We start from the raw sequence: 12,768 nt of genomic DNA, 5'->3' as shown, positions 1-12,768 counted from the left end.
TGCGCAATACAAATGAAGACAAAATTGAGACTCATTTAGCTATGATATCAGATTTTGTTGGTGAAAAAAGAGGTCGATTCATCCAGAAGAATTAATTTTACAAAAAACATTTTACATGTATGATTACAATATCTGTTGTCATCATTACATTATAATATCTTAAAATATATTCAAGTCAATAGTCAGAAAAAAAATGCTAGAATAACAAACACAATTTTCTTATAGTATCGAGGAGAACTTGAGTATTAGGTACATTCACGACTATTTCTTTAGCTTAGCTGAAAAAATAGCATTTGATTAATGATATGGTATCAATAATTATCTATCAATAGTTTTATTTTATGAAAAATATCCTACTTCATACATCAAAACATAGGATATTTTTTGAGCTTAAAACTTACTAAAATTTTGATTTACAACCGAAAGGCTTTAAAATGTTTATTTAGAGTTGATTCAAAACTGAAAGTATTAAATTTATTTCTACTGAAACCAGATAGACTATCAATTAGGATAAATCTCAAATTTAGTCACTCAACCGTATACAATGTACAACTTAACATTTGGAATAATATTTATGAACCATTTAATGTAGAGCTGAGAAGGAAATTCCTGTCTTACAGAAATAGAATACCGTAGTAGATCTAATTAGAAAAGCAAAAGATTTATATTATCAATCAGAAATAAATGAAGCTCAAGGTGACCCTAAGAAGATATGGTCTGTGATAAATCAAGCAATTATTGGGGTAAATAAGAATTCACAATTACATGTAAATCAAGATCTCAATGCTTTGAATGACTATTTTGTGAATGTAGGTATAAATCAAGCGCAGGAAATTGATATACATGGACAGAATGAAGATCAATATTTGGAACAAACAATAGATATTGAAAATGCATTTAATTTCAATTTTGTTACTGAAACAGAAATCAAGGAAGTAATCAAAAGTTTGAATGATAATAAGGCACCTGGATGGGATAACATATCCAACAGCGTGCTAAAACTATTAACTGACACAATCTCTAAACCTCTTTCAGAAATTTTCAATTGTTGTTTTTCATCTGGATACTTTCCCTTGCATTTCAAGCATGCAAAAGTTATTCCTTTACACAAGGGGGGGAGTAAAGAAATACCTCAAAATTATAGACCAATTAGCTTGCTAAGTTCAATTTCTAAAATTTTCGAAAAATTGGTAAAGAAAAGATTAGTTGAATATCTAGATGTTAATAAAATCCTTGATAAGAGGCAGTTTGGTTTCCAACAGGGTAGAAGCACAGAGGATGCATTGGAGTCCTTAACTGAGACAATATACAATGGTTTCAAAACAAATAAAAAACCTTGGTAATGTTTCTGGACCTGGCCAAGGCTTTTGACACAGTACCACATGATAAAATGATCCAGAAACTATATAATATTGGTATTCAAGGAATAGAGTTAGATTTCTTTGAAAGTTATCTAAGGGGTAGAAGCCAAATCGTTAGCTGTGGTGGTAGTAATAGTGAGATTAGAGATGTGACATGGGGTCTACCTCAAGGGACTGTATTGGGACCAGTTTTATTTTTGATCTATGTTAATAACCTGCCTAGTGTACTGGACTCAGTTGGGTCTAAGACAATTTGTTTTGCTGATGACACAGCACTTATCTTCCAAGAAGGTTCCTGGGAAGATGTTATCAAGCAAACAAAAGTGGGTTACTATAAGGTTTCTCAGTGGCTAAAATGTCATTATTTGAGATTAAATCTTGGTAAAACAAAATGTATGACCTTCAGTCCAACAACAAGAGGAGATCTAGATATGAACAGGCTTTGTTTGAATAATGCTTGTAACAGGTATCCATGTGATTCTTGCAATGAGGTTATTGAGAGTGTAAACAATTACAAGTATCTTGGTATTTTTGTTGATAAGCATCTACGCTGGTCACCTCAGATTAGCTACCTTTGTAGAAAATTAAGGGTGGTCAATTTAAAAATGTACATGCTTAGAAGTATTTTGAGTCTAAAATTACTAAAATCTGTTTATTTTGCTCTATTCCAATCCTTAGTTCAGTATGGTGATTCTATATGGGGAGGAACTTTTGATTCAACTTTAAAACCTCTATTTGTTTTACAAAAGTTAGTTATCAAAACAATAATGAGGTATCCGAGAGATTTCCCAAGTGTCACATTGTTTCAAAATTCCAATCTGTTCACTATAAGACAATTGTTCATTTCAAAGACTATTAAGAAACATGTGCTCAAATTAAAAAATATTCAAAATTTTCAAAGAGTAACTAGACAAGTCGCTCAAAACTTAATCACAATTGAAAGAGTTGATAGCACCCTATCCCGTAGAAGTATTTCATATTTGAGAAATAAACTCTATAATAAAGTTCCAAGAGGATGGTTGATAAAGAAGCCTGAAATAAAAGATTTCCATACCTGGGTGAAAGAAAATTATTTTTATTCAATTAATGATTTGGTTTAATATTGATTGATGTTGTATGAATCTTAAATTCAGCTTTATGTAGCCTATATCTTTAATTTATTGTTATTTCTTAGAAAAGAATATTTAGTTGGTTGAATGTTAATTACTGTTAGCCTATATTATAATATTGTAGGATCATTTTATATATTAATATTAATGTATAAGTGAATAAGTTATATTAAGACTCCACGTCGGCGTACAAGTTTTCTTTTGCCGACGTGTAGCACAAAGTTGTCAATTTCCTTTCAGTTGTATTCTGTATATATTTTTGTGCAATAAACGATTTGATTTTGATTTGAATGAATAAATCAATATCCATCCTGCTTTATAATTACAAATGCTTCGCATCTACAAAACATTTTTTGGATCATTTTCTGAAGTAGTTTGAGGTAATGTGAAATGAGGTTAAGGCTGCGTTTACATCAAAGTTATAAACAACATGTTAATAACTTAATCCTTATAGATCCTATTCTTATAGATTAGACATAATATATTAACTAATCATACACATGATGAACATATGTGTTTGTCAACTTCCGTTCAATCTAATAGAATCTATAAGGATTAAGTTATTGAAATTTTGTTAATAACTTTGGTGTAAACGCAGCTTTAAGCTTGCTTGGAACTTTTAGAAAGCACTGACATTAATTAGGAATATATAACCTATTTTTGGACAATTTCTATCCAAATTTGGGAAAGGAACAGTTTTGGGATTTTAGCCTGTTGTTCCTTACCCAATCATTCATAACTGAGAATGATGTTGTATCTATTAATGTAGCCTATAAATGAATATAAAAACTATGAGATTTTAAATTAAACTTGAAGAATAAAAGAGAAGTGTTTACTAATAAAGTTGGCTTGTCATTGTTGAAAATGAAAACTAATTTGCTTTACGCATTTCTAATATTGCACTTAGTTGACACTCTATGTATTTGTATCTATGTATAATGTATCGTTGGTTGCTCTATAGCTGCGTACACATATTCGTGCTTCCAACCCGCACCGAGCACGCTCCTCCCTCGTACCGCCCTCGTACCACCATCGAACCACAGTCGGACCGCCCACGCACCCATCATGAACGTGTTACGGAAGATGTTAGATCTTCTCGCGTTCCCCGGTCAAACCATTGTTGCTCCCCGGTCGATCATCAATCGAGAGTCTGTACGCACCTTTAGATCACAACTCTCTGTGTTGATGCAATGGCCGACGCCTGATTTGCCCTGTTGTCTGGCTGAATTATGTATTTCCCATTTTTACATTCTTTTTGCATACTTATCATGAAGTGTTCAATTTGTCTAAATAAAATAGATATTTTCTTCAATATTGCAGTTTCTATTCAACAGGTTATGTGCCCAGCAAAGCCCAGTAAAAGTCAGTAAAGTACCGTAACGGATAATGTGCTATGCTGTTTCGTGTATGAGATTGAAGAATGCTATGATTGTTCATTTCTGAAACTATTGTGATCATTGTTGAGTTTATTCTAATTGTGACTGATGATTTTGACTGACTGTCTAATCTTGTTCTGATGATTTGTCTACGGTATTGACTTAAACTCTAAAAGGTTATATATGTTCATCATGTGTATGATTAGTTATGTCTAATCTATAAGAATAGAATCTATAAGTATTAAGTTATTAACATGTTGTTTATAACTTTGTGTAAACGCAGCTTGAACCTCATTTCACATTACCTCAAACGACTTCAGAAAATTATCCAAAAAATGATTTGTAAATGCAAAGCATTTGTAAATATAAAGCAGGATGGATATTGATTTATTCATTTATAAATATTATTCCAAATGTTTAGTTGTACATTGCATATGGTTGAGTGACTAAATTTGAGATTTATCCTAATTGATAGTCTATCTGGTTTCAGTAGAAATAAATCTAGCCTAATACTTTCAGTTTTGAATCAACTATAAATAAACATTTTAAAGCCTTTCGGTTGTAAATCAAAATTTTAGTGAGTTTTAAGCTCAAAAAATATCTTATATTTATATCTTATATCTAAAATATATAAAATATATATAAATATATATATATATAAATATATCTTATATCTAAAATATCTTATATTTATATAATATCTTATATTTTGTTGTATGAAGTAGGATATTTTTCATAAAATGAAGCTAGTGATAGATAATTATTGATATATCAATAATCAAATGCTATTTTTTCAGCTAAGCTAAAGAAATAGTCGCGAATGTAATAGCCTACTCAAGTTCTCCTCGATACTATGAGAAAATTGTGTTTGTTATTCTAGCATTTTTTTTCTGACAATCGACTTGAATATATTCTATGATATTATACTGTAATGGTGACAATAGATATTGTAATCATACATGTAAATTTTTTTTGTAAAATAAATTCTGGATGATTTGACCTCTTTTTTTTCACCAACAAAATCTAATATCCTAGCTAAATGAGTCTCAATTTTTTCTTCATTTGTATTGCAATTTAGTCTATAGTGAGGTCCACGTTATTTATCCACGCAAATTTCAGCCAAATCTGAGATACTTTTTTCTTACAGTAAAAAATGCACAATGGTTAGTCCATGATTTTTCTCATTTTTTGTGACCTACACTGAATCGGCCAGTGTAGTTTTACCATGATCGACATGAGCCATTATACAGATGTTTCTAATATTTGCAGGATTTTTTTGCAAACCCTGCAATCTTTCTATATTTATTAGCCTCATATTGAGCCAAACGTTAAAGATCTTGATAATGAAATACTCTAAATAACTGTCAAAATGTGTGTAGGCTAACCTCAACGATTTCGAGGTTATGTTTATGTCAAGTATTCGGAAGATGGGCACAGTTTAATCTCTCTACAAATTATTACAGCCTATGCTGTCACAAGTATGTAGGATAACCTCAAAGATTTTGAGGTTATGTTTATGTCAAGTTTATGAAAAATAAGCTGTTTTAAAATAGTAATAGATGGTGCTATTCAAGTTTTTCCAAGTATAGTTTATCCAAGTTTATAGCAATAGAAATCCTTCATTAACTTCAAGTATTTATATATTTTTTTAATCATAATTGTAGTTTTAAGTTTAGAAAATTCAAGGTTAGTTCAGTAGAAAATAGTAACAACACAAAACTTCTCCACTTTCACGTCATTTTGAAAATTGACAAGAGTTATGATTGAACTATTAATAATAAAAACTGATTTTAATTTTTGCTACATTTTTTATCAATGTTCAAAATCTGAGACCACACATGAGAATTTCCGTTGAATTGATCGTGGAACTCTCCCATCGAACAGTAGATGTTCCCCGTGGATGTGGAATTCTTATTATTTCGATAGTTGATACCAATCTGAACCGAGAGATACTTCTCGATACTTTTCTTTCGGCATCAAAGACCTTAAAGAGATATAGACCCACAATGCCTATGCCTTCCCAATGATAGCTCTTAGCCTCTTACTTGAAACTGAAGGCCGCCATTGGGGTATTTTAGCACAAGATATATATATATATATATAATATATATATATATATATAATATATATATATATAATATTTGTAATACTATAGATCACAAAGGCATTGGTGGAATTGGTATGTAATAATTCAAGGACTTTAAAGATGCATATTTCTTTAAGGTCTTTGTAATAACCTTATAGGTTGCCCCCTCAATGGTCGATTTCAATTCCAAGTACGACACTAGCGCTACATGTGAGTCTTTGCATCTTTAAGGTCTTTGACTACGACCCGTTTCAAAAGCAAATTTTCTGACTCCAGCTGTTCAAAGTCTAGAACTTAGCTAAATCCAAGTAGATTATAAATAAAAGTACATTCATATTTCATATTTTAACCTGATGAATTGTTAACGTCGTTTGGTGTTTTGGGTGGCGTTGGGGGGTGTTGAGGATAGGCACTCTGCTGTTTCATCCTCAACTGGACTATTTTTATGAAATGTACTGTAGTGAATACTTTATAATTTTTACAATATAACACTGTATAACGTGCACTTTTTATTCCCAACAATGACCGTTTTTAGCAATTAGCAGTTGTTGGTCTGAATTCACCCAAAAGAAGTTAGCGCCATATCATGAGTCTCATAAATTGAATCACCACCCTAAAATATACCTTTTTTGTTCCAACTCTATCATTACCCTAGTGATTGTATTGACAACTTAGTAATATACTCTAATTACGATCAAAAAATACCTCATACTATTTTATAAGAAGTGAAAAGGAAAAAAAACATGGATTTAGCGATTTTTTGCAAAGTTGAAAAAAATTAACAATTTTCAATGAGCTATAACTTGCTTCGTATTGGAAAAAGAAATCATTCAGAGGATGAAAATTGTAGAGTATTTAATGGTCTTCAAAAATAGAACAAAAATATCGATTGATCAATTGGTTTTGGAGATATTGTAAAAAAATGAAAAAAGTACCAAAACCTCTTGGCTTTCAGGCTGCCAAAAGTTATACCTTCAGAAATTTTGGTGGGAAACCATAGATTACTTTTACTCATACCCAAATGGAGCGATTAAAACAATCAAATCAATTACCTTAATTATTGTTTGGTCCGATTCACTATTTGATTGGGCTAAATGGTGTCACCGAACGATCTATATACAGAGTGGGTGAAAAGTCCGAGAACGGCTTAATATCTCATACACAAAGATAATTTGACAGTGGGTGTGATTGGGGATCCTACTCAAATTGGAAAAACCACTTTATAATGACTTTAAAAATCTGGTCCGCCATCTTGGATGCAACTTCATTTTTTTAAATAGGAAGGTGGTCATGCAATACATTATTTCGATAGGGAATTTGGAGAAAAAATGAATGGTGGAAACCACATATTGATATCTCAAATCGTTCATAAGATATTCACATTATCAATCAGTACCATGCAAATCAGATATGAAATACATGAGTGGTATGTATTAGGTATCAAAGCTCATCAATATTATCCCAAACCATCACTAGTAGATTCAATAAAAAACTGTTGATTGAAATTCATAGAATATGCATAGTTTCAGACAACGAAATCTTAGTATAAATCAAATCCTTATATATTTATAAGGAGAGTTCCTGCAAGTTAGAAAAACCTGTGCGTAGAGGCCAAGTGTTAAAATTTGTTTTGAAATTTAGTAACAGCATTGAAACTTTCATTCCACAATTTTGACAATCTTTGACATCGATTCCTTTTCAGTCGGTGGATTGTTATTTTTTCCTGACCCTCACTGTAATCTTGCTTGGTAAAAAGTTTTGTTCTCTCTTACCTGGGTGAAGAAACAAAGAAGAAGTGGAAAGAGGAGAAGGAAAAATCTGGTGTGATACAGACCACAAATTTCCTTGCTCATTGAAAGCCTCATTCTTGAACGAGAATAATTTAGGGGAATAACATGATGACGATTAGCGGCAACATATTTGAAACTACGATCATACTACTTTATATGTTGCCGTGCTACCAATTTTTCCTTAAACGGTTGGAATAGCATATAACACCTATCACACTAAGGAAAGTTGTCGGCTCCAATAAAATAGATACTTGATAAACTGTGAATGGATCTATTGCCTATAAATGAGAAATCCAGTTTTCAGAGCAAATTAACTTATAATCTTCAGATGAAAATTTTTTGCAAAACACAGAAATGTACAAAAAACAATAACTTACAAGCCTAATGATTTCAGAATTATTACGAACTAAAAAATACTTATCTAGTTTACAGTTGAAACACAGTGGCTATTGGCTTTACTACACTAATAGCGAATTTTGCACAAAAATTTATATAAAACTCAATTTAAAACATTAATAAATTTACTTAAACAGACAATAATTCAGAGCACAAAATTATACAAGCAACAGCCAGCCATATATTCAGAAGAGAGTCCAACAGGAAAAAGCACAAAATGCCAGTCATGAAAGACAACGCCCTGTTCAATATCGATCTTTACAGACACGTCAACACAAAATTATAACTTATAAGTTTAGAATTCACATTCTACATCTGTTCTCAATAAAACTTTATTTTGAAAATGTTATTTTAAATTTTTATACATATATTCTATTCAAATAAACGATTTATTTAGTAATTTGTTAACCCTGCCTCGGTGACATTATGGAACAATGCAACAAACATTTACGATAATAAATTCTCCGTCAAAAAATTTGTCCGTCTATTGATAACTCTGACATTTACTATAAAGTTCCATAGATCTCGAATTGAAGATTCGATTTAAATGTGAGAAGAAAAATGTAATATTACAAATACCCCCCTCTTGACATAAAAAAATTTTACTGTTTGAAAATTTAAAGAAAAAATTTACATTGACCCTAATGAAAATTGTTGAAATTTAAATTCGAGAACAGTAACAATTTTTTCTAGAAAAACATTACATGTCATCCAAAAATATTGAAAATTATTATAAAAATTCATCAATAGCGTTTGTTATATGTTTCCAAACAATATCTCAAAATATAGAATATCAATATTACTTTTGATTTAGCTTTATAATTTAAAGAAAAATATCTCAACAGAAAGTTTAATATGTAAAGAATAGTTTTTTGAAATTGCACATAAATTTAATAGATAGAAAAATTTAATTTTTATTGCATAAAAAAAATTTTAGTATGTTGAATGAAAAATTTATTATTATTATTATTATTTTTTTTTTTTTTTAAATGAATTGATGAATTGTTACATTTAATTTTCACATAAAATTTCAATAAATCAAAAAATGTTCATTTCTTTCACTATTGACGCGGTTGATTTTATTGATGCACATTTTGGAAAACAGTCCGTTAAGGCACTCAGTATGATTTTCAGTTAAGTGTGACTCCAATGTGATGACGTTAAGTGTTGGGCTGATCTGGATGCACGTAGTGTTGGGCTGATACTTGTAGTCGACTGCTGCATACCAAACTCGATACAGGTGACATCTCAGTTAGCATTGCTTCATGTTTGTAGTAGACGGCTGCATTCCAAATTCAATACAGAGTCACATAAATTTTGTATCATATTTGTAATTATACAATGTACATTTCAGGCTTGAAATGACAATGTAATTCGTTTTTTGGAAAAGAGATAGACGCTGCATACAGGATTAATTTAGGTGAGGATTAATTTAGGTAAGGTTTGGTTTTTTGATATTTTCATCTTTCAAGGTTTAGAGTTCTGCATACAGGAATAATTTAGGAGAGGATTTTTTTTGAATCAATTCTTTCATGATACTGTGACTGTTCTTCTGAATTCAAAGTTGTGAATGTGAACATGGATGGCAATTACCTCCAGGTAATGCAGTAGTGTTGAAGTTTGAGATACAGAGTCAGCAATAAGCATTGGCATTGCTATTGGCGTATGCTTTGGTGTCGGCTGTGGCATCGGCGTTGATATTGGCATTGGCGCAGATTTTGGCATTGGCGAAGCTATTGGCATTGGCGCAGGCATCGGCGTTGATTTTGGTGTTGGCATCAGCATTGGCGCAGGCATTTGCGTAGCTATTGGCATTGATGCAGCATTGGCGCAGATTTTGGCATTGGTGCAGGCATTGACGTAGCTATTGGAATTGGCGCAGGCATTGATATCAGCACAGGCATCGGCGTTGATTTTGGTGTTGGCATCAGCATTGGCGCAGGCATTGGCGTAGCTATTGGCATTGGTGCAGCATTGGCGCAGATTTTGGCATTGGCGCAGGCATTGACGTAGCTATTGGCATTGGCGCAGGCATCAGCATTGATTTTTGTTGTTGGTATCAGCATTGGCGCAGATTTTTTGGCATTGGCATAGCTATTGGCATTGGCGCAGGCATCGGCATTGATTTTTGTTGTTGGCATCAGCATTGGCGCAGATTTTGGCATCAGCATTGGCGCAGATTTTGGCATCAGCATTGGCGCAGATATTGGCATCAGCATTGGCGCAGATATTGGCTTCGGCGTAGCTATTGGCGTTGACATCAGCACAGGCATCGGCGTAGATTTTGGCGTAGTTATTGGTGTTGACATTAGCGTAGTTATTGGTGTAGGCCGCAGCGTAGATTTAGGCGTAGATATTGGCGTAGTTATGTCACACTAGTTTGAAAATCACCCAAATGTTCTTAACACTCTTCATGGCGTTCACTTGTTACTGATTTCGAGATTCACATGATAACTATTTCAATGTTAATGTCTGTGCTGTACCTGTTATCTTAAAATGCTTATAAACTAAGAAGAAAAACTTGATTAGGCTATCAATACAATCTAATACACATAAAAATTATTTTAAGTATCTATGAAATTGAAATTTGTTAACATCTTATTATACAGTCAGCAATACATAAATTGTAAAATATGGACATATCAATGATAAATTTAAAAAAAAATCATTCATTTTCATCTATTCACTGTTCAAATATCAACATTTTAATCCATTCTTCAAAATAGAAATATAATTTCATAACACCCTGTATCATTATCAAAATTGTAAAAAACAAACATCATAACAACACAACAAAAATTTAATTTCAATACATATTTCAATAATTTCAGACATTTGGTCTTCTATTCAATCATTTCATAATATATTTGCATTTCATTATTATTTAATATAACATTTCATTTATAGCATGTTCATTTCACATTTATGATTTATCATTCAGGGTTTCAAAATTATTTAGTTTTAATTTTGTTCAAAAATTGTATAAAAAGCAAATTATTTAATATTATTAATCATCGTTTGTTGGATACTATAGTTTATTTCGACTCTTCATGTTCTAAACACAAACTACATTTCATGACAAAACTTTACTATCAAACATTAAACAAGAAACCATTCAAAACATCAATAATATTTTGCTTCAAAGGCAAACAATATTCATAAGTAATCATCATCTATGGCAATCAACATTATTAATCATTATTTTGCATCTATGGCAATCAACATTATTAATCAACACAAAAATTATTATCTCATTACTGCCTCTCTAAGTCATAACCTCTGTTATTCCTTCTTTAGGCAATAATGGGTTTCCATCTCAAAAAACAATCACATACCAGCAAAATTCTAATCAACAAACCCCACTAAAAATTCTACATACACTCCAGCATCCATTTCAAACGATAATCAATCATATCAAAATTATAGAACAAACAGTTTTAAAATTTAAAAAAAAATATCAATTACAAAACACTTTAGAAAAATTTTAGCCTTTAACTCATTTCAATTGATAATATAACACAACGTTTTAAATTAAATCAATTATTTTTTAAAATAATTTAAAATTTAAAGACTGTATAATAAGTATAAACATTTCAAGATTATGATACAAAGATGATCAATATGAAATACTGGGTAAATAATTTCCCTAAAAAAATACAAACAAGAGAAAAAGAAAACTGGGTAAATAAATTCCCTAAAACAATACATTTCAAAATAAGTGATACATGATGAAAAAATATGTCACAAGCAAACAATTATTTACACAACAATGGATAGATTTTAGAAAAGTTAAGTTTTATCAACAATTTAAAGATTAGGAAAATAAGCTACTATTTTAACTTCTAATATTATTTCAGAAAAAATACAAATTTAAATGACTATGGACAAGATTGGTTAAGATATGCATCATAGAAGAAATTTACTGAATATTACACAAAGACAGGAAAGAATCGAAAATTGAAAAGATTAAGGGCCAAGAAAATAGGCTACAGGAAAGAAAAAAGATACAATTATGGACTCTTACCATACGTAGTATTTACGGTCATTGCTATTCTGAATCCCGGCATGACACAGGATTCCTAATCATTGTGTGTTGGGGAATACCCTTTCATCATGTGATTCATTGTCATCATCTTGTAAATAAGCAACTTGAAACAACCTTTGAATACTAATACATCAATGGAAACTTTGTGTTTTGTTTTCTTCAATAGCATGATTTTCTTCATGGGTTCATTTGTTTTAACAAAGCAATTTTGCTCACAAAAGTCAATCATGCTCACTTGAGAATGCATTGCATACACCTTTTCAATTCTCAGTTGAAAGTTGAACTCATCAACTTGACTCAAAGCAACATTCATTTTGTTCACATTGTTCCTAACCTCCACAGAAACCTGTCTCATGTAATCATTCATTTTGTTTACAATCTTCCTAACTTTTGATGTAGTAATCTGATCCATAGAAACATTTGATTTGTTTACTGTTTTCCTAACCTTCAATGTAGCAATAGTACTTTCTTGATAGTTGACTTTCAGTGAAGACAACTCCCTACCTACTTCTTTACTCAATTCTACTGTCTCACTATGGTTGACTTTTCCAACAACAGTAACTAGGCCTACATTTTCAGAAATTTGAATGAGTTGATCTTGTAAC

The sequence above is a fragment of the Nilaparvata lugens genome, chromosome 9, assembly GCF_014356525.2.
Source record: "Nilaparvata lugens isolate BPH chromosome 9, ASM1435652v1, whole genome shotgun sequence".
In the NCBI taxonomy this organism is placed as follows: domain Eukaryota; kingdom Metazoa; phylum Arthropoda; class Insecta; order Hemiptera; family Delphacidae; genus Nilaparvata; species Nilaparvata lugens.
Note: the sequence above shows the minus strand (reverse complement) of the source record.